General features: G+C 32.1%; 1 pseudogene; it reads left to right on the top strand.

Annotated features, from left to right (window-relative positions):
• LOC132301695 (TMV resistance protein N-like) overlaps positions 1-19,290 on the top strand; it is a 62,105-nt pseudogene extending 42,815 nt beyond the window's left edge.
• The last annotated feature ends 995 nt before the right edge of the window (positions 19,291-20,285 follow it).

Raw genomic sequence — 20,285 nt, forward strand, 5'->3', positions numbered from 1 at the left:
CAAGTCAAGATAGCATTAAGACACAAGTAATGCATTAAACACACGCGTTTCATACACAATCAAGATTTTAGAAACATACAAGTCATGCCCTAAGTTCTCAACTAACATGGCATGTGAAATCAAGAAATCATAGTATGCATTTACATAGACTACAAACTAGGATATATATCACATAAAATCCATCGATGCAAAAATACCACAAGTATAAGATTAATGATTTAATTATTTACTAAGCAATACATGGATAATTAAATCATTCCAAGACAATGATGCAAGTTCATTAAGTACATTAATGAAACCAAGATACACGGGGTCTAGTTACATGTGAAAGGCTAAAAGTTCCATGGAATACAAGTTACAACTAAGTGAACTAAGTTCCATACAAGTAAAACAAGTAAGTGTAAGTCTCAAACTTATCCAATTATGCTCAATGTAATACATGTGAAGGAACTTATCAAGATAATCATGAATACAAGGTTAGAAACTTAATCAAGTGCATAGAACCATTAAATGGATTTTAATTATTTCATTTAATTAAAATCTCTAGAATTTGAAAGTCATCCAAATGACCTCAATTTAATATATATTATACAACATGTCATAACTTGATTTAAGAACACAATACAAGTACATTTCATGCAAGTTACGGCCTTGAGTATTAAACTTTAATACAAGAAAAATAATAAATGAAAAGTTTCAAAACCTAATAAAATATTCTAGATTTAATATATGTGAAACTATACGGCATGTACATCAAGAATTTCAAGTCGAATTTTCAATGGAGTGAATAGTACACTCGGACCAATTTAATTAATCTAATTAATTAAATATTACTAGATTTCAAAACTTCTCCGATTTCTCCCAAATTAATCTATGTTGAAGAGCATGCTAGGGCCTAATATAATATGCTATCACATATTGATTTAAAGCTAGAGAAGACCACATGATTTAATATTTTATTCAAAATAAATATTAAATAAAATTTTCATTTCTTGTCCAAATAATCTAGATTTAATATATGTCAATCTTTATATCAAGGGGTAGTATTCTATCATGCCACATGATTAAACAAAGGTATGTACAACTGGGAAAATTAAATCCTTTACAAGAAAAATAAATAATAAAATCTCTACATTTTACATCCAAGCATGTAATCAAGTTGTATAAGCATCATAAGCATGTAATATAGCAAGAATTTAAATTATAACACCCCCTACCTCAATTTGAGATGAAAACCTCAAATCCCCATTGAAAAAAAGTGTCCTGAATTCGCCGAAATCGAAGGGTTTTGTTGGGGACAACACGATCTACATGAATCCGAAGGAAGCCCCATGAAAATCACTACTTGACCTCAAACCCAAACTCAAGAAATGGTTGGAAATGAATTCTAATAAGGGGGAATGGTAGAGCACGTCGAGGGGAGCGATAAACGTAAAGGCCGAAGAGATTTCACTTAGGAAATCAAGTGGAGGAGAAGGTCAAAGGGTGGCAGCCAAGGAGCTTCCATGGCTGCCGGCCAAGAGGTGGAGAAGAAGAGTGAAAATCTGATTTTTCACTTTAGGGCATCCTATTTATAGTAAGTCTGAAAAATTGCCCCGAAAGGGCCCCGCCGGGTCTGGAAAAGTGGATTTTGAGTAAACGCGCTCAAACGGCAAAACTCCGTGAACGAAAAAGATTCAAAATGAGAAAATATGAACAACAGAAGAAATAGAATCAAAAACTGAGTCCCGAGTAGAGAGTTATGCCCCAAATAAGTTCGGCAGCAACTAGGACCAGAAACTCTGAAACTGGAGAAAAATGACCAGAACGGAATTCTAAGAGTTCATGACTCGACGAAATGTGAAAATGAATCCTGTACGAAGATTCAGGTTCCAGACGAGACATTTTGCAATAACTTTTGTTAATTGCACAATGGCCCCTACAAAAAGGGTTAACTGCGAAACTGTCCCAAAATGAAAAAGATATTTTCTTAGATACCCCTGAAATAAAATATATTCAAAAGATATTTACGAAAAACACCCCAAGAAATGAAAAAAATTCTTAAGAATTATGCATCCATGCCTCTATGGATACCGGGAGCAACCAGAGTACTTTTTTGCAAAAGTAAAGATACGTATTTCGAGGAAACCACTCAAGATGAAGGCACGTGAAGTCAAAAACTAACTTCGAGCATAAGAAGTGAGGTTGTGACAACAATTTGACAAACGGGGAAAAGACAGAATAGGGAAAAAGACGAAACAGGGAAAAGGACAAAAGACGCATAGTGTCCGAAAAGTGAAAATGCGAAAATGACTCGGTCCTCAAAGAAAGTTGTCAATTCACATGAAAGAGTCTCAGAAACCAATTTCGAGCACTCGAGATGACACTAAGCGACACGAAACAGAGCTCAGAAAAGAAAATTAAACGAAAAAAAATTCATTCGTAAAATTTCAGGAAAAAGGAAAGGGAGGCAAATGACTGGGTCGTTACACTATGCATGTATTCTAATTAATCCAAAACAAGTTTAAAAACATTTCCTAGCCTGACTCTAACATACACAACATACTAAATCAAAAGAGAACTTGAAACTTACACAATGCATGAACTTTTGCATAAAATTTATAAATCATTCCAAAAATAGGTCAAAAGTTACAACTTAAGAGTTTTGTGAAGTATGATCATGCACACATACGAAAAATGAAATTTTAGATGCGCTACAATGGCCTACGGCCTCAAAATAACCCCAATGCAAAATATGACCTCCCAAACCTCAATTTTTCATAAAGTTGCCTAACAAGGGTGAATTACAACACCATGGCATAAAAATGAAATCAAAATGGTGTTTGGCCCTTGGCCACACCTCATACATATCAAATGAGTGCTACAGGATGAATTTCATATACAACGCATACTCCGGTGCAAAATAGACATGTGAAAATCTTAGTTTTCATACTTTTCTCATTAAAGACAATTTAACATCCATGACATTTATGAAATTTCAAAAGAAGTTTGGCCCTTGGCCACATATCATATACATAAACTGAGAATCAAAAAGTGTGCTTAGGCACACGTTACAAGTTTAAAATCAAATATACACATTTGACAAATAAGGTTACAAATGGCATTTCAAGCCAACCTTCACAAAAATGGAACCTTCAAGTCCACTAATCTCCCAAGCATAATAAGAATCTCAACCTTGATGTACCTAAAAAATATCCCTGGTAACTTTGGGGTGAGTAACATAAAGCTACTTATAGGAGATGAGCATGTAAAGACCTAACGTTTTACAAAATTATCACATTAATGTGAAACAATACAAAAGGGTTATGCCACCTAACATCTATGTCAAAGGTGAGACTCAGGGAGCATCCAAAGCAACCTTAGATCATTTCTAGTATAAATCACATCATTCATGCAATTCCTGACAACATAAGTTCATACTATACAAAGCAACAAGATATAGATTTTCAAAGTCATCAACTTGAAATCTAAAATGCAAAAACAGCTAAAGTGGGTCATGCCACCTAACGTCTATGTTCCAAATGAATCTATAGGATCATCCCTAAGTTGCATTTGAAAAATATAGCATAGATGTACCTAACAACATCAAAATTTGCAATGATTCTTTAAAATCACAATACCTGAATGTACTTAACAACATCAAAACCTACAATGATTCATTAGAAATCATAATGCCTGAATGTACTTAACAACATTAAATCGCCAATAGCCAAACACAATTAAACATTGGTAGTCAACATGGAATTGAATGCGAAAACAAATAGTGAAAGACTTGAACATCAAATCTCAGATAAAGCTGAGACCTAAACGGTTATTCTAGGCACTAACCCGCTATGAATACCACCCTAGTGCGCATTTTAAAATAGGGAGAACTCATACCTCCCGTACTAGAGCCAAACTCTAACCATATCTCAGTAACAATGTCCCAGGTGACTCCAAAATAAATAAGTTAACAACTTATATACGAAATATATATAAAGCACGAAACTAAATTCCATGCACAAGTAGGTTGAAACCACATAATACATACTCTAAATCCACAACTACTACAGGATGACAATGTCGAATCTTAAGAGTGCGATTTGTTACACGCTATAACAATATCACATGTCGAATCTTCAGTGTGCGATTCGTTACACGCTATAACAATATAATTTAACATTTAAAACATAAGCTTATGAATCCATTACAAGTCTAAAATTATGCTTTAAACATACTACCAATATCAATACATGATTAAATCAGTAATGTAATAGAAACAGAAATTAATTAAATTAATTTATTAATTTCTCTAATTTTCAAATCCCAATCAATGATCCCTAATTAACACATGTTATACAACATAGCTTGATCATTACATATATCAATTCAAAAACTTAATTAGGCTGTTGAAATAAAAAAATGAAATTTAATTAAATCATGATAATCAAATCTCTAATTTCTAAAATAACATCAAATGGTCCAAATTAATATATGCTAGTATGCAAGTCCTAGTCATCCCAAATATAAAGTTAAAAACTTAATTAAGCCAATGGAACCATTAAATAGATTTTAATTAATCCTTTTAATTAAAATCTCTAGATTTTCATACTCATCCAAATGCTTTCAAATTAAAGTATGTTAAAGAACATGTCAAGACTTAATTTAAAAGCATATCAAAAGTTAATTTCATGCAAGGTACGTCCATGAGAATTAAAATTTCACAAAAAGAAATTATTAAATAAAAAGTGCAATTCTTATTCAAATAATCCCAATTTAATATATGTTAACAAACATACCAAAGCCAAATTTTATAGCATGCTACAATTTAATTCTAAATTGTATATCGCCATGAGAATTAAATCTTAACCATAGAAAATAATTAAATTAAATTCTAGAACTTAAACCAAAGCATGCATACAAGTTATATAAACTTCTAAAATATTAATACAACATTAATATAAAGCTAAGACACCCCCTACCTCAATTTGAGATGAAAATCTCAAAAGCCACCAAAATGAAACCGCTCCGAATCCGACGATACTTCGTGGTTTTGTCAGGGACAACACGATGATCATTAACTCTAAGGAAGCCCTATCAAAATCACAACTTGACTTCAAACCTGAACTCAAAAAATGGCCACAACGAGATTCCAATCAGTGGAATCGAAGGCCTCGCCAAGGCGAACATAAAACACTAAGGCACTACGGCGTTTCACTAAAGAGAAAAAGCTCAAAAGAGGAGAGAGAAGGTGGTAGCCAATGGCTGCCATGGAATCCGGCCAAGAGAAGGGAAAGAGAGAGAGAAAATTTTGATTTTTTCTTTTAAGACCCCCTATTTATAGAAAAACTCAAAATGTGCCCCGAACGGGCCCTGTCGGGTTCAGAAAAGTGAAATTTGAGCAGACGAGCTCAAACGGCAAAACTCCGTGAACAAAAGAGAACCAAAATAAGAAAAGATGAATAATGGAAAAAATGGCATTGAAAATCGAGTCCCGAGCAAAAAGATATGCCCCGAACAAGTTTGGCGGCAACCGGGGTCAGAAATCCTGAAACTGAAGGAAAACGATCAGAAGGAAATTCTAAGAGTACACGACTTGACAAAAAGTGAAAATGAATCTCATACGAGGATCCAGGCTCAAAACAGGGCATTTAGCAATAGCTTAAAAACTACACAATGACCTAGAATGAAAATATCTTCCAAAAATATTTTCTTGAAAACCCCTGAAATAAAATATCTTCAAAAGATATTTACGAAAAATACCCCAAGAAAGGAAAAAGTTTCTGAAGAATTGTGCATCCATGTCCTTATGGACACCGGGAGTAATCAGAGTACTTTTCTGCAAAAGTAAAGATACGTATTTCGTGGAAACCACTTAGAATGAAGGTACTTGAAGTCAAAAACCAACTCCGAACACAAAAAGTGAGGTTGTGTCAAAAAGTGACAAATGAGAAAAAGACAAAATAGGGAAAAGGACGAAAAATGAATAGTATCAAAAAAATGAAAATGTGGAAATGACGCGGTCCTTAAAGGAAGTTGTCAATCCAAAGGAAAGAGTCTCGGAAACCATTCCAGAGCACTCAAGACGACACTAAGTGATGAGAAACTGAACACAGAAAGTAAAAGATCAACGGAAAAAAAATATCCATGAAAATCTGAGAAAAAGGAAATGAAGGAAAAATGACAGAGTCATTACAACCTACCCTCCTTAAATGGATTTTGTCCCTGAAATCCAGAACAGACAAAAAAGAACCGAACAAGATCAAACCAAGGGACAAACCATAAGGTGCGAAAAGACAACTTCAAAAGCCTAAAGGTCTTCCGAAGGAATGCAAAAATGAAGAACTAAGTAACACTCCCCAAACGAATTGGCATATTAACCCAATGTCAATCACCGAGAGAATCCTAAGACAATGACAAGTTGAATCAAAACAGATGGCTAAGAATGACATGGCAGTAAGAACAATAACCAGAACCCGCCCACACTTTAAACCGGTTCAGCCCCTCTGAACCAGTTCAAAGTCTCCTAGTAGCACTTGGATTTTAGTTTCCTTTTTGCTGAATGTTTCCTTTTTGATCCCAACTTCTTTCCAAGTCCTATGCACAAAATTATTCACATTTTCAGAGGGATTAGGACTTTAGAAACTCTATATAAACCTTGTTAGTCTTCTAGGTTTATTCATGGCTTTAGGGAAAATCAATTCTATATTTTGATAAAGCCTTTTAGAGAGAGAAAATTCAGAAAATCTGATTGTTCTGAATTTATTTATGAGAGCATACACATATATTCATTAGTAATTTAGTAGTGTTGTTCACTATCGCATCAGAATTGGAGCTATATTGAAGATTAAGATATTACGTATGAAGAGCAAGATTTAATTCTTTTACATCAAGTTCAGATATTGAAAAACAAGAAGTAAAAGTGATCACACTTTGAAATGGTTAGAGCATTCGAGGAGTGTTGTCTGATCTACCTGCTACTCTTGTACAAATATCAAGCATAAGCTTGAGGTCAAGTTACTATTGGATGGGGAGTCGGAAAGCCAGAGGATTGTCAACAATTTATGTTTGGTAGAACGATAGGGTGTAAGCCAGAGTCAAAGTTCATTATACTTTGTTTCAAACATAGTGGATCAGTTTACTTTGTACTAAATAGTCCACGAGATTTTTCCCATGCAAACAGTTGACGTATTTTATCAACTAAGGTTTCCTTACTAAAAATCCTGGTACAATCTCTGTAAATCTTTACTTGCTTTACATTACAGTATTTATATTTGTGATTGTGGATGTTTAAATTGAACATATAATTTAATCAATCATAAATTGAGCAAGTTAACCTAATAATCAGATCTAGGTCATTAAATGAGTTAATAACAATTAAAATCAATTAACTGTTTTCGCACCCTACGTAACTCTATTTTCACAATTTGGTGTCAGAGTGGGTTACTCGATATACAGAGTAGATCATATTTTTTGATTTATTGTTGATTTTTGCATCATGTTTAAAAATTCATCTGTTGATGTTTTACCTCCTATTTTTGATTCTGTCATAAGCATGCAAATTGAGAGGTTTAAATTTAAAAAGGATTTTGAAAATTTGTTAGAAAAATTGAATCTTGTGGAACTTAATAGAGATATTTATAAGTTAGAAGTTTCTGTCACTAATAAGAATTTGGAAGAAATTGGCTATAAGAATTTAAATCTTCTTTATAAAATTGATTTTTTGGAAACGGAGCTGAAGAAAGTAAATTTGTTTAATAAATCACTGGAACTTAAAATTGATAATTTGAGTAATTAATTTGTTAAATCAAAACAGTATTTTCAAAAAGTTGATATTGATACTTTCAAAATTGATAAGTTGAAATGAGTGGTTGAGAATGTTAGGAGTAACAAAGATTTGACATCAAATTTTAAGGATTTGTATTTTCAGAAATCTAAAGATGTTTTTGTGAAAGTTGAAACTAAACCTTGTGTTATTTCTAATTCTCCTAAACTTATTTTAACATATCATTTTTGTGGTGAAAAAGGGCATATCAAGTATAAGTGTCGGAAAAGAAAAATTAAACTAGGAAAGAAATTGAAAAATCTAGAGAGTTCAAATTTGAGAAAGAAGAGGATTAGGATGTACTGTTGAGCTTTGTGACACTTTGCCTAGAACAATAGGGAAGTCATTGCATAATGAATCTAAAATTGTTTGGGTAAAGAAAGAGAATTTTAAATGCCTTGCCATGCACATAGCACTTAGAGCACTTGGTCCATGTGGTTGGTACTTTGATAGTGGTTTCTCTAAGCATATGACAGAGGATAGAACATTGTTTACCACTTTTAAGAAATGCTCGGTTGGTATTGTTACTTTTGGTGATGGTAATGCTTCTACTGTAAGTGGTAAAGGTAAGATCAAATTTTCACGAATTAGGGAGTTAAATAATGTTTTATATGTTAAAGGTTTAGCTGCTAATCTGTTGAGTATTAGTCAAATCTGTGATGAGGAGTTTCAAGTCAATTTTACTCAATAAGGGTGTTTTGTAACAAATGAAAAAGGTGAATGCAACTTGAAAGGAACTAGAACTTATAATAATTGCTATGTTGTATTTTCAGATCCTTCACTAATGTGTTTTTCTGCAGTTACTGATGAGGCAGTTTTATGGCATAAAAGACTTGGACATGTGAATTTTAATGATTTAGTAAATTTGTTTAATAATGATCTTGTTCGAGGTTTGCCTAAATTGAAGATGCCTAAGAATGAAATATGTGGTCCATGTTAATTAGAAAAACAAACTAGAGTGTCACATAAGAGACTTATTCATAAAGTCATTTCTCGACTTTTAGAATTGATTCAAATGGATTTGATGGGTAGTATGACACCTGATAGCATTGGAGGAAGAAGATATATGCTTCTTATGGTTGATGATTTTTCTAGATTTACTTTTGTTGCATATTTGTGTAATACCCCTAATTTTAAAAGGATAGTTTCGGTATTTATTTATTTATTTTAATTGTATTGTTAATTATTTAATTGATTATTTGTCTAATTACTTATGTGTTTAATTGAATTAGGTATTTCTTCATTATTTGATTATGTGTCTATGTATTATTTATATTTGTCTTTGTGTTAATTGTTTAATTAGATTATGTACTTAAATGGTGTTTTGATTAATTATAAATTAAATATTTTCTTTTCTTTTATTATTTTATTTTATTTTATTTTTATGGTTATGGTTAGTAGTAATGGGCCAACCAATTAGGTCCCATGAACTACTTGGATAGGAGATTGGATGTGTGTGGATTATTACCCATGGATAGTTGTGTATGTATATATATAGATATATATTATATACATATATGAAAAGGAAAGTAATTTATTAATTACTTTTATGGTAACTTGGGTAGTAATATTTAATCTGATATATATGTTTTATATTTAAATAATAAAAATACATAGATTTAATACGTGTTATGTTTTAAGTTACTTTATAATATTATGGTAACTTAAGTATTATTGGATAATCCATTAATAAATAATGGAATGTGTATAATTTATTTATTTAATAAATATATACATAAATTATATACGTAGCATATTTTACTTACCTTTTTAATATATATAAAAGGGAAAGTAATTTATTAATTACTTTTATAGTAACTTGGATAGTAATATTTAATCTTATGTATATGTTTTATATTTAAATAATAAAAATATACATAGATTTGATACGTGTTATGTTTTAAGTTACTTTATAATATTATGGTAACTTAAATATTATTGGATAATCCATTAATAAATAATGGGATGTGTATAATTTATTTATTTAATAAAGATATACATAAATTATATACGTAACATATTTTACTTATTTTTTAATATTTTAATATTTATTTTTTTTAAGTTGACTTGGATTGGGAAAAGGGTTAGGGTTATTTTATTTAACCTATAAATATATAGCTATAGGTTATAAAAAGGGGCTAGAAATATTCACGTGATATATTCTAGAGAGAGAGAGTTAAAGAGGGAATGAGGAAAAAGTAGGAAGAAGGAAAAAAAACCCTGTAGAGAGAAGATCAATGAAGAAGAAGTTAAACTTTCGATCCGAAAGTTTAAGGCAAGTTTTTCTTCTATCTCTTTCCCTTTGATTTGTGTTTCTGTACATGCCTAGGAAATTCCAGGATTTATTAAACACATCAAATTAAATAATTATGCATGTTTAATTGGATTAAAACATAGGTTTTTATGAAATTGGTTCATATTTGTTCTTGTGTTATGAATTGATAAATGCATGATTTTGATTTGATTTCTGGTGTGAATTTTTACATGTTTGAATTATGTATTTTTCATATCTGTGAAATGATGGAACGTAGAAACATGCCTAGGATTCCTGAACATTAAATAAGGACTAGGTTTGGGTTTAAATAAATTTAAATACACTCAATCATAATGATGCTTGCTATTTGAATATTTTAAACAAACGAATGGATTTAATCTTTTAAAATGCTTTAGCAATTGAGATTAAATATGTTGGATGAATTGGAGATGGAGAATGCTTGTTTGACGGTATAATAAAATATCATCATGTATAAGATTCAGTTTGTGTAGGACATATGATATAGGAGGCTTAAATAAATAATAAGTCATTCATATTATGTGATAACTTGATATCATATTATCATAGTTATTTCTGGAATGTTTTATGTATTTCTTTAATTGTTACATCAATTGTTGGATTGTGTGGTTTAATGCACCAATATAGGACGGTGGCATTCTAGGGATGGATTAACTTATCAGTTAAGTCCTACCTATCTTATATAAGGGAATAAATTAACTAAAATGTTAAGTCCTACTTATATTCAAGTCAGGTTAGCTGAACAAGTTGAATGACTTATGGAGGATTAATTTATACTGGATAGGATGGTTACTAGATTATATATATATAAGTATGGTGTCATGATATGAGCTTGAGTCTCACGATCAGTGGTTAGGGTGCGTAAATCGCCAGGGATGTGTAGCTAGATATAGTGTAGTTGTGTACCCTGGTAGGTCTAGGTACTATGCCCACTATATGTGCGTTTTGCATTTTGCCTACTATTCAGGTTGAGACAATCCTATAGTCTAGTGAGGTTCCTTTAGTGTGTGTATATATATATATACGAACTACTAGTTATTGTTGGATTGATTAGGATGTATACGTGTATCGAATCTCTGCTTGGACTGTAGTAGAGTAGAACTTATTTGTAGGCCTGACCCACCATCATTTTTCAGGTATTCGTCAAGAGTAGAGGTTATTTGTGCTGAGCAAGGATCAGTCTAAGTCACTCTTCCGGAGTCTATATAGGAGTTTCTTTTACGTTTCAGTTTTCTGATGTAGACAGTTATTGCTATCACTTGTTCTATTTTAGATTTTTTTCTAGGGGTCCATATAGTATGGATTTTCGAGTTGTATTAATGGAGGATTAATTGTATCAGAAGAGTTTATTAACTAATGGAAATATATTATGAGGTTTATTATTGGATTATCATTTTAGTTTTTTGTCAGCATTTTATTTATTCTTCTTTATTCTTTTGTACTCTGTGTTCGTTTATTATCAATTTGTTTTGATATCCTCGGGTATTTGGGTGTGGGCCTGGCCAACCCGCATTTGGAAATCCGGGGGTATCACAGTTGGTATCAGAGCACTCCAGGTTCAAGTGTTTTTAGGAGTGTCTTTCGTTATGTGACTTCTGCGTTGCGTATCTTAAAACTTAGAGCCCATATTAGGATTCGTTGTACTCTATTTACGGTTTGTTAGGAGGAGCTGATGTCAATCATATTCTGTAGTTATGGAATGGTTGGCACTAGGAAAAGGATGGGTTTAAGGCGAAAGCGATAAAGACCCGAAGGAGTACGTTATCGATTTCGTTACCAGAAGGCAGAGTTAGGGATCGATGATTTTGGTTCGTTTGGCATAACTTTAAAAGTATAAGCCAAGGAAGGATTTAGGTGTACATGATAGGTCGCCGCATATCGGGGCCAACACGACTTCAGTAGATCTTAAAAAGGAGACAAACGAGGAGTGGAAGCCGAAGAGGATCCTAATGGAGGAGATTTATGTGTATCCAATAGAGAATGTACTAAATCTTGAAGATAGATGATCGCGCGAGGTGATATGAATTACTAGTAGTATAGCGAATGTTATTAGTAGAATTGGGGTTGATCAATTTACAAATAATTAAGTTTTCTTATCATCTCTAAAAAGGTATATAAGAAGTATTGTTCAGGAGTTTGGGGATTGGATGTGTTCTTATCAGAATGAAATACATAATTTTTAAATCACATACAAGAAGGCATTAGTATTATGTTGTGACGTTCTAATTCGCTTTAAAAAGCCAAGTTAGACAGTTTACATTCCGCATATAAGAAGGATGAGGGTTAAGCCATTGATATTTGCTTAGGCAAACATTTATGTTTTTAAGCTATGTTTTAAAGGATATGTTTCGAGGTTGGATGTATATTTACGAAACTATAAAAAGAGATTGTGAAACAATTTGGTAAGGTTGATTTCAAAGGAGACTTTCTTTTCTAGAAAGAACGATGTCTTAAGTAGGAATATATTTTGTTTTATTGTGTTTATCATACGTGTTTTTTTTTTTTTTTTAATTATTTTTGTTAATTACTCGGGATTTGGTATGTGGTTTAGTTAGGGACATAAGTGTGTGATCAACCAATTATTGTTTTAATAATATGGAGTAATAACATTATTTACGCTAGATTTATGAGCATGCGATCGTAGGATATGGTAGATACTCATAATTCTAGCCAATCAATTAGACCTGGACATGCGTCATTCTAGTATATTGTTTGGGATGGGATAGTTAAACCATCACTGTGAGTCAAATAATCTAGTATGATTAGTTTGATTTACTTTACTCTAGGTATGGATTTGTGTCATATTACAACGCCATGATAATGGTGGTTGTTAATATTTTGGGATGCGTGAGATGGTGGTAAATAAAGATCATTGTAATGTCACGATGATTAATCTAAGATGCAGGATTTGCTGAACATCTTCTTGAAAATTTCAGAAGTTGTTACCAAGTCGGAAGGAGGATTTAGTATTGGATTAAGTACTTATTGGAATGACACCGAGTGAGGATAGGAGACTGAATAAATATTCATCAGTAAATTCTTAATCAAGAATTTATTCAAGAGGGTTTGTCATTAGGAGGAATTTGCCGGTGTTGCACAAGGAGGAGGAAACTAAGTCTCTTCATTTCCATAAATAATATGGAATTATTATTTTTTTTAGTCACAATTTGCAACAATTAGCTATTGCAAGGAAATTAATGACTTATGTAGAGGATGGAAAGATTTCATATTCTTTTGAAGTTAGACAAAGAAGTCGGATTATCATTAACTTGTCTTAAAGAAGCAGGGTGTGTCAAAGACAAGATGGTGAGAACAAACACTTATATAAAGATGAGGTGCATGGTATGTATGGAAATGTTATAGTTTGTTGACTTTTGTTAAGTTAAAGTCATAGTTGACTATTGATAAATATAATTACCAATTGATTTTCAATATCGGCAAGTTTTATCACGGATCAGTGGTGGATAGATTTAGTTACATAATTCGCTTTTGAAGATGCTCCAATTTAAACGTTGGGTACAGACGAAAGCTGGTGGTACCAGACTAACGGTACTTTCTATAGACAAATTGGATGGAGGATGCACGGACTGAGTTTCACAACTTTTAGTTCATCATCTTGGTGGAAACATAATGCTTCACGATAGGCAAGAGAAAGGACATAGTGATTTATCTCCACGTCTAATATTTATTAGATAGTAAAGATGGACCATCAAAGATCACTAGATCATTTGCAGCCATTTCCTATACTAAAGTGGAAATGAGAGAGCATTTTACGGATTTAGTTGCGAGATTTCTAATTTTACACAAGGGGTCAGGATTCTGGATGGGATATTAGTTGACTGATACATTAGGTCAGCTTGATTCTTGTTTATTTCAAATTGGTAGGACTTCAGTTCATAGGAATAGAATGGATCACGAGACGGTTTAGATAGATTACAGTGGTGATTCACACTTTATATCAAGTTCCGTCTGGTGGAAGCAATGATGTAAATGGATGCTCTCAACAAACGATAGAATATTTAAATCTTTCGATTAGTTGTTGAGTTATCAGATGCATTTATAGCAAGTGTAATAATAACACTTGTTATTACTACGATAGTTGAGAATGTCAACTTTAAATATTGGAGTTGACCTTAGAGACGGTATTACCTTACTCAGATGGAGTTTAAGGTACTCGAGGAGGATTTAGAAGTTTCTGTAAATAGTGATATGACAATCGGGCGACTGAGCTGGAAAGTTTATAATTTTTCTCGGTGTGCTCAGATGGTTAGAAGGTACATCATGACATCAAATGTCGGTTTTGGTGAATAGATACAGATAAGGATGCATATATAATTGCCCTAAGTGTAACACCTGCTACAAAGGTGGAAAGCTGATCATTAGATATCGTAGGAATCTTTAGCCACTTCCTACAACAAATATGGAAGTTGAATTAAATAGGAGTGACAGTCCGTGGGAAGGATCGACATTGATTTGAAATTTTAATTTTCCATATGAAATCCGAGTGGTGGAGTGAGAAAGATCGCTTGAGGACATAAATTTGAGTGATGCTTATTTTAGAACTTTATAGTAGTTCTATAGTTCAGTGATAGTGGTATTATAACATGTGGATATCCATATTAGTGGATGCAAAGTACTATTTCGAAGGAGCTTTATGAAGATTTTGGAGCAGCAGCTCTACTTCATATCAATAGACGGAGTAATTAATCGAGAGATTAAATTAGACCATAAAGGATATGTTTGAGGCGTATATCCTAGATTTTCATGGACAATTGGAAGTGTTTACTTCACTTGTCAGAATTTTATCTGTGATATTGTTGGCACAAGGTGGTTAGTGTGACAACTTTGGAGGTTTTGTATCTTTCACAATGCATACCTCTCATTTGTTGGTTGGAAATGAAAGTAAGGGTTGTACAATCAGACCTTGACTTCATTTAAAAATATGTCGAAAAGAGATACTTCCCTTCGTACTGAACTGCGTGCAGTTGGGAGGCGACAGTGAGATGTTGTAAATAGTTGAACTCGTATACTAGAGTTTTTCTATCAGGGAGTAGTTTGCTCGTTTTGTTTTCCATGTAGGAAGAACGGCGATTTTTGGAGAAATGTCAATTTTACTTATTATATTGACTTTTAGAGGATCGTGTTTCGCAATTGAGGCAGTTGCCTCTGAATTAGCGTTACCAAATTATTACCGTTGGGTGCATAGGAGTTTGTGCGTATATTCTATGACACTTGGAGGTATGTAAATCATTTTCTTGTCGACATAGGAGGATTACGTTGATACAACATACGCATCGTATGATTATTGTGTTTTTTTAAAATATAGGAACCCTGTATAGTACTTGGTATATTGGAGTTAAGTGGAGCCCTTATAGTGAGGTTGCATCTACTTAGGAATATGAGGATGTATTTCGCTCACAGTTTCTAAGCATAATAAAAGAAAGTAAGGGCGAATTCCGAGGACGGAATTCCTTTTGTTAAGGGGGAAGAATGTAATACCCTAATTTTAAAAGGATAGTCTCGGTATTTATTTATTTGTTTTAATTGTATTTAATTGATTATTTAACTAATTACTTATGTCTTTAATTGAATTAGGTATTTCTTGATTATTTGATTATGTGTCTATGTATTATTTATATTTGTTTATGTGTTAATTGTTTAATTAGATTATGTGCGTAAATGGTGTTTTGATTAATTGTAAATTAAATGTTTTCTTTTCTTTTATTGTTTTATTTTATTTTTCTTTTATGGTTATGGTTAGTAGTAATGGGCCAACCAATTGGGTCCAATGGACTACTTGGATATGAGGTTGGATGTGTGTGGATTATTACCCATGGATAGTTGTGTATGTACATATATAGATTTATATTATATACATTAATAAAAAGGAAAGTAATTTATTAATTACTTTTATGGTAACTTGGTTAGTAATATTTAATCTGATATATATGTTTTATATTTAAATAATAAAAATATACATAGATTTGATACGTGTTATATTTTAAGTTACTTTATAATATTATGGTAACTTAAGTATTATTGGATAATCCATTAATAAATAATGAAATGTGTATAATTTATTTATTTAATAAATATATACATAAATTATATACGTAACATATTTTACTTACCTTTTTAATATATATAAAAAGGAAAATAATTTATTAATTACTTTTATGGTAACTTGGGTAGTAATATTTAATCTTATATATATGTTTTATATTTAAATAATAAAAATATACATAGATTTGATACGTGTTATGTTTTAAGTTACTTTATAATATTATGGTAACTTAAATATTATTGGATAATCTATTAATAAATAATGGGATGTGTATAATTTATTTATTTAATAAAGATATACATAAATTATATACGTAACACATTTTACTTACCTTTTTAATATTTTAATATTTTTTTTTTTTTAAGTTGACTTGGATTGGGAAAAGGGTTAGGGTTATTTTATTTAACCTATAAATATATAGCTATAGGTTGTACAAGGGGGCTAGAAATATTCACGTTATATATTCTAGAGAGAGAATTAAAGAGGGAAGGAGGAAAATGAAGAATGAGGAAAAAAACCATGTAGAGAGAAAATCAATGAAGAAGAAGTTTAACTTTCGATCCGAAAGTTTAAGGCAAGTTCTTCTTCTATCTCTTTCCCTTTGATTCGTGTTGCTGTACATGCCTACGAAATCCCAGGATTTATTAAACACATAAAATTAAATAATTATGAATGTTTAATTGGATTAAAACATAGGTTTTTATGAAATTGATTCATATTTGTTCTTGTGTTATGAATTGATAAATGCATGATTTTGATTTGATTTCTGGTGTGAATTTTTACATGTTTGAATTATGTATGTTTCATATCTGTAAAATGATGGAATATAGAAACATGCCTAGAATTCCTGAACATTAAATAGGGACTAGGTTTGGGTTTAAATAAATTTAAATACACTCAATCATAATGATGCTTGCTATTTGAATGTTTTAAACAAACGAATGGATTTAATCTTTTAAAATGCTTTAGTAATTGAGATTAAATATGTAGGATGAATTGGATATGGACAATGCTTGTTTGACAGTATAATAAAATATCATCATATATAAGATTCAGTTTGTGTAGGACATATGATATAGGAAGCTTAAATAAATAATAAGTCATTCATATTATGTGATAACTTGATATCATATTATCATAGTTATTTCTAGAATGTTTTATGTATTTCTTTAATTTTTACATCAATAGTTGGATTGTGTGGTTTAATGCAACAGTATAGGACGGTGGCATTCTATGGATGGATTAACTTATCAGTTAAGTCCTACCTATTTTATATAAGGAAATGGATTAACTAAAATGTTAAGTCCTACTTATATTTAAGTAAGGTCAGCTGAACAAGTTGAATGACTTATGGAGGATTAATTTATATGGGATAGGATGGTTACTAGATTATATATATATAAGTATGGTGTCATGATATGAGCTTGAGTCTCAGGATCAGTGGTTAGGGTGCGTATATCGCCAGGGATGTGTAGCTAGATATAGTATAGTTGTGTACCCTGGTAGGTCTAGGTACTCATGCCCACTATATGTGCATTTTGCATGTTGCCTACTATTCAGGTTGAGACAACCCTATAGTCTAGTGAGGTTCCTTTAGTGTGTGTATATATATATATACGAACTACTAGTTATTGTTGGATTGATTAGGATGTATACGTGTATCGAATCTCTGCTTGGACTGTAGTAGAGTAGAACTTGTTTGTGGGTCTGACCCACCATTATTTTTCAGGTGTTCGTCAGGAGTAGAGGTTATTCTTGCTGAGCAGGGATTAGTCTAATTCACTATTCCGGAGTCTACATAGGAGTTTCTTTTACGTTTCAGTTTTCTGATGTAGACAGTTATTGCTGTCACTTGTTCTAGTTCAGATTTTTTTCTAGGGGTCCATACAGTATGGATTCCCGAGTTGTATTAATGGAGGATTAATTGTATCGGAAGAATTTATTAACTAATGGAAATGTATTCTGAGGTTTATTATTGGATTATCATTTTAGTTTCTTGTCAGCATTTTATTTATTCTTCTTTATTCTTTTGTACTCTGTGTTCGTTTATTATCAATTTGTTTTGATATCCTCGGGTATTCGGGCGTGGGCCTGGCCAACCCGCATTCGGAAATCCGGGGGTATCACAATTTGAGAGAAAAATCTGATACTTTTGTGAATTTTAGGTCTATTAGCCAACTTATTCAAAATGAGAAGGGTTATCGAATTAATCGGATTAGAAGCGATAATGGAGGTGAATTCAAACCTATGGAGTTTATTGAATATTGTGATAAGAATGGCATTAAGCATGAATTTTCAGCACCTAAAACACCACAACAGAATCATGTAGTGGAAATGAAAAATAGGACAATTACAGGTATGACACGTACCATGCTTCATGAGAATAAAATTGCAAGTCACTTTTGGACTGAATTAATACGTACTGCTTGCCACATCCTAAATAGAGTTTATCTTAAGCTTGGAACTAAAAAGACTTCATATGAATTGTGGCATGATAGAAAACCCACTATTAAATACTTTAGAGTCCTTAAAAGTAAATGTTATATCATTAGAGATAGGGAATACTTGGGAAAATTTGACTCTAGAAGTGATGAATGCGTGTTTTTAGGTTATTCACAAAAAGGTCGGGCTTATAGTGTTTTTAATTTTAGAACCAAAGTGGTTATGGAGTCTATAAATGTGGTATTTGATGATACAAAATCTAAGATAACCTCTTCTCAACTTGATGAAGAAAAAACTAATTTTGAAATTGCATGAAAAAGGAAAAAACCTACAATTCATGAGGAATAAAGAGTTGAGAATTTAGGTGGAGAAGGTGAAGAGGTTAAAAAAGATGAGGATGAAGAATTAGAGGTCACCACTGATGAACCTATAGGAATTCTTGCACCATCCTTAGATATTCTGACATCTAGCAGTTCTAGAGTTCGATCAAGTCATCCAGTTGACAAAGTGATAGGTCCATGGGATCAGTATGGTACTAGAAGTATAGTTCATGATTATTTAGGACACTCATGCATTGTAGATGACATAGGACACTCATGTCACATGGCTCAGTTTGAACCTAAGAATGTTGATGAAGCTCTTCAAAATTCTGATTGGCTTATGGCTATGCAAGAAGAATTGTTTTAATTTGTAAAAAATGATGTTTGGGAATTAGTGCCTCGACCTAGTGATATTAATATCATAGGGACCAAATGGATCTTTAAAAATAAACTTGATGAACATGGTCTTGTGATGAGAAATAAATCTAGATTGGTTGCACAAGGATACACTCAAGTTGAAGGAATTAATTTTGATGAGACTTTTGCACCTGTTGCTAGACTTGAGTCTATTCGACTTCTTTTTGCTCTTGCATGTCACTTTAAAAAATTAAATTGTTTCAAATGGATGTGAAAAGTGCTTTTTTAAATGGTATTTTGTAGGAAGAAGTTTATGTAGAACAACCAAAAGGTTTCATTGATCCACATAATCCTGATTTTGTGTTTCATCTTAAAAAGGCTCTTTATGGTTTAAAGGAAGCACCTAGAGCATGGTATGAGAAGTTAACTTCTTATTTAATGCACAAGGGCTTCAGAAGAGGAGGATTAGATAAAACATTGTTTATTTTTAGGAAAGGAAAAGATTTTCTTGTTGCTCAAATATATGTGGATGATGTTGTTTTTGGTGCTACATGTGATAACCTTGTTTATAATTTTTCTAAAGATTTGACTAATACTTTTGAAATGAGCATGGCTGGTGAATTGACTTTCTTTTTAGGTCTCCAAGTGAAACAACTTGATGATAGGATTTTCATATCTTAATCAAAATATGCAAAGGAGATAGCTAATCAATTTGGTATGAAAGATTCAAAGCGTGTTCAAACTCCTATGAGTACTTCATCCAAATTGGATAAAGACTCTGATCCTAACAAGGTTGATCATTTCTTTTATAAGAGTATGATTGGTAGCTTATTATATTTGGCAGCAACTAGGCTAGATATTTCATTTAGTGTAGGTGTTTATGCTAGGTATTAAGCTGATCCTAGATGTAACGACCCGAACCCGTAGGTCCGAACCGTTAACCGGGTCTTTACCCGAACCTGAGGCCAACTAGGAGTAACACCGTCCAAACCTATGTCAAAACCT

This window comes from Cornus florida, unplaced genomic scaffold, assembly GCF_030987335.1.
Source record: "Cornus florida cultivar Cherokee Brave unplaced genomic scaffold, ASM3098733v1 CherokeeBrave_3.0.0_Hap2_Chr03, whole genome shotgun sequence".
NCBI classification, from domain to species: domain Eukaryota; kingdom Viridiplantae; phylum Streptophyta; class Magnoliopsida; order Cornales; family Cornaceae; genus Cornus; species Cornus florida.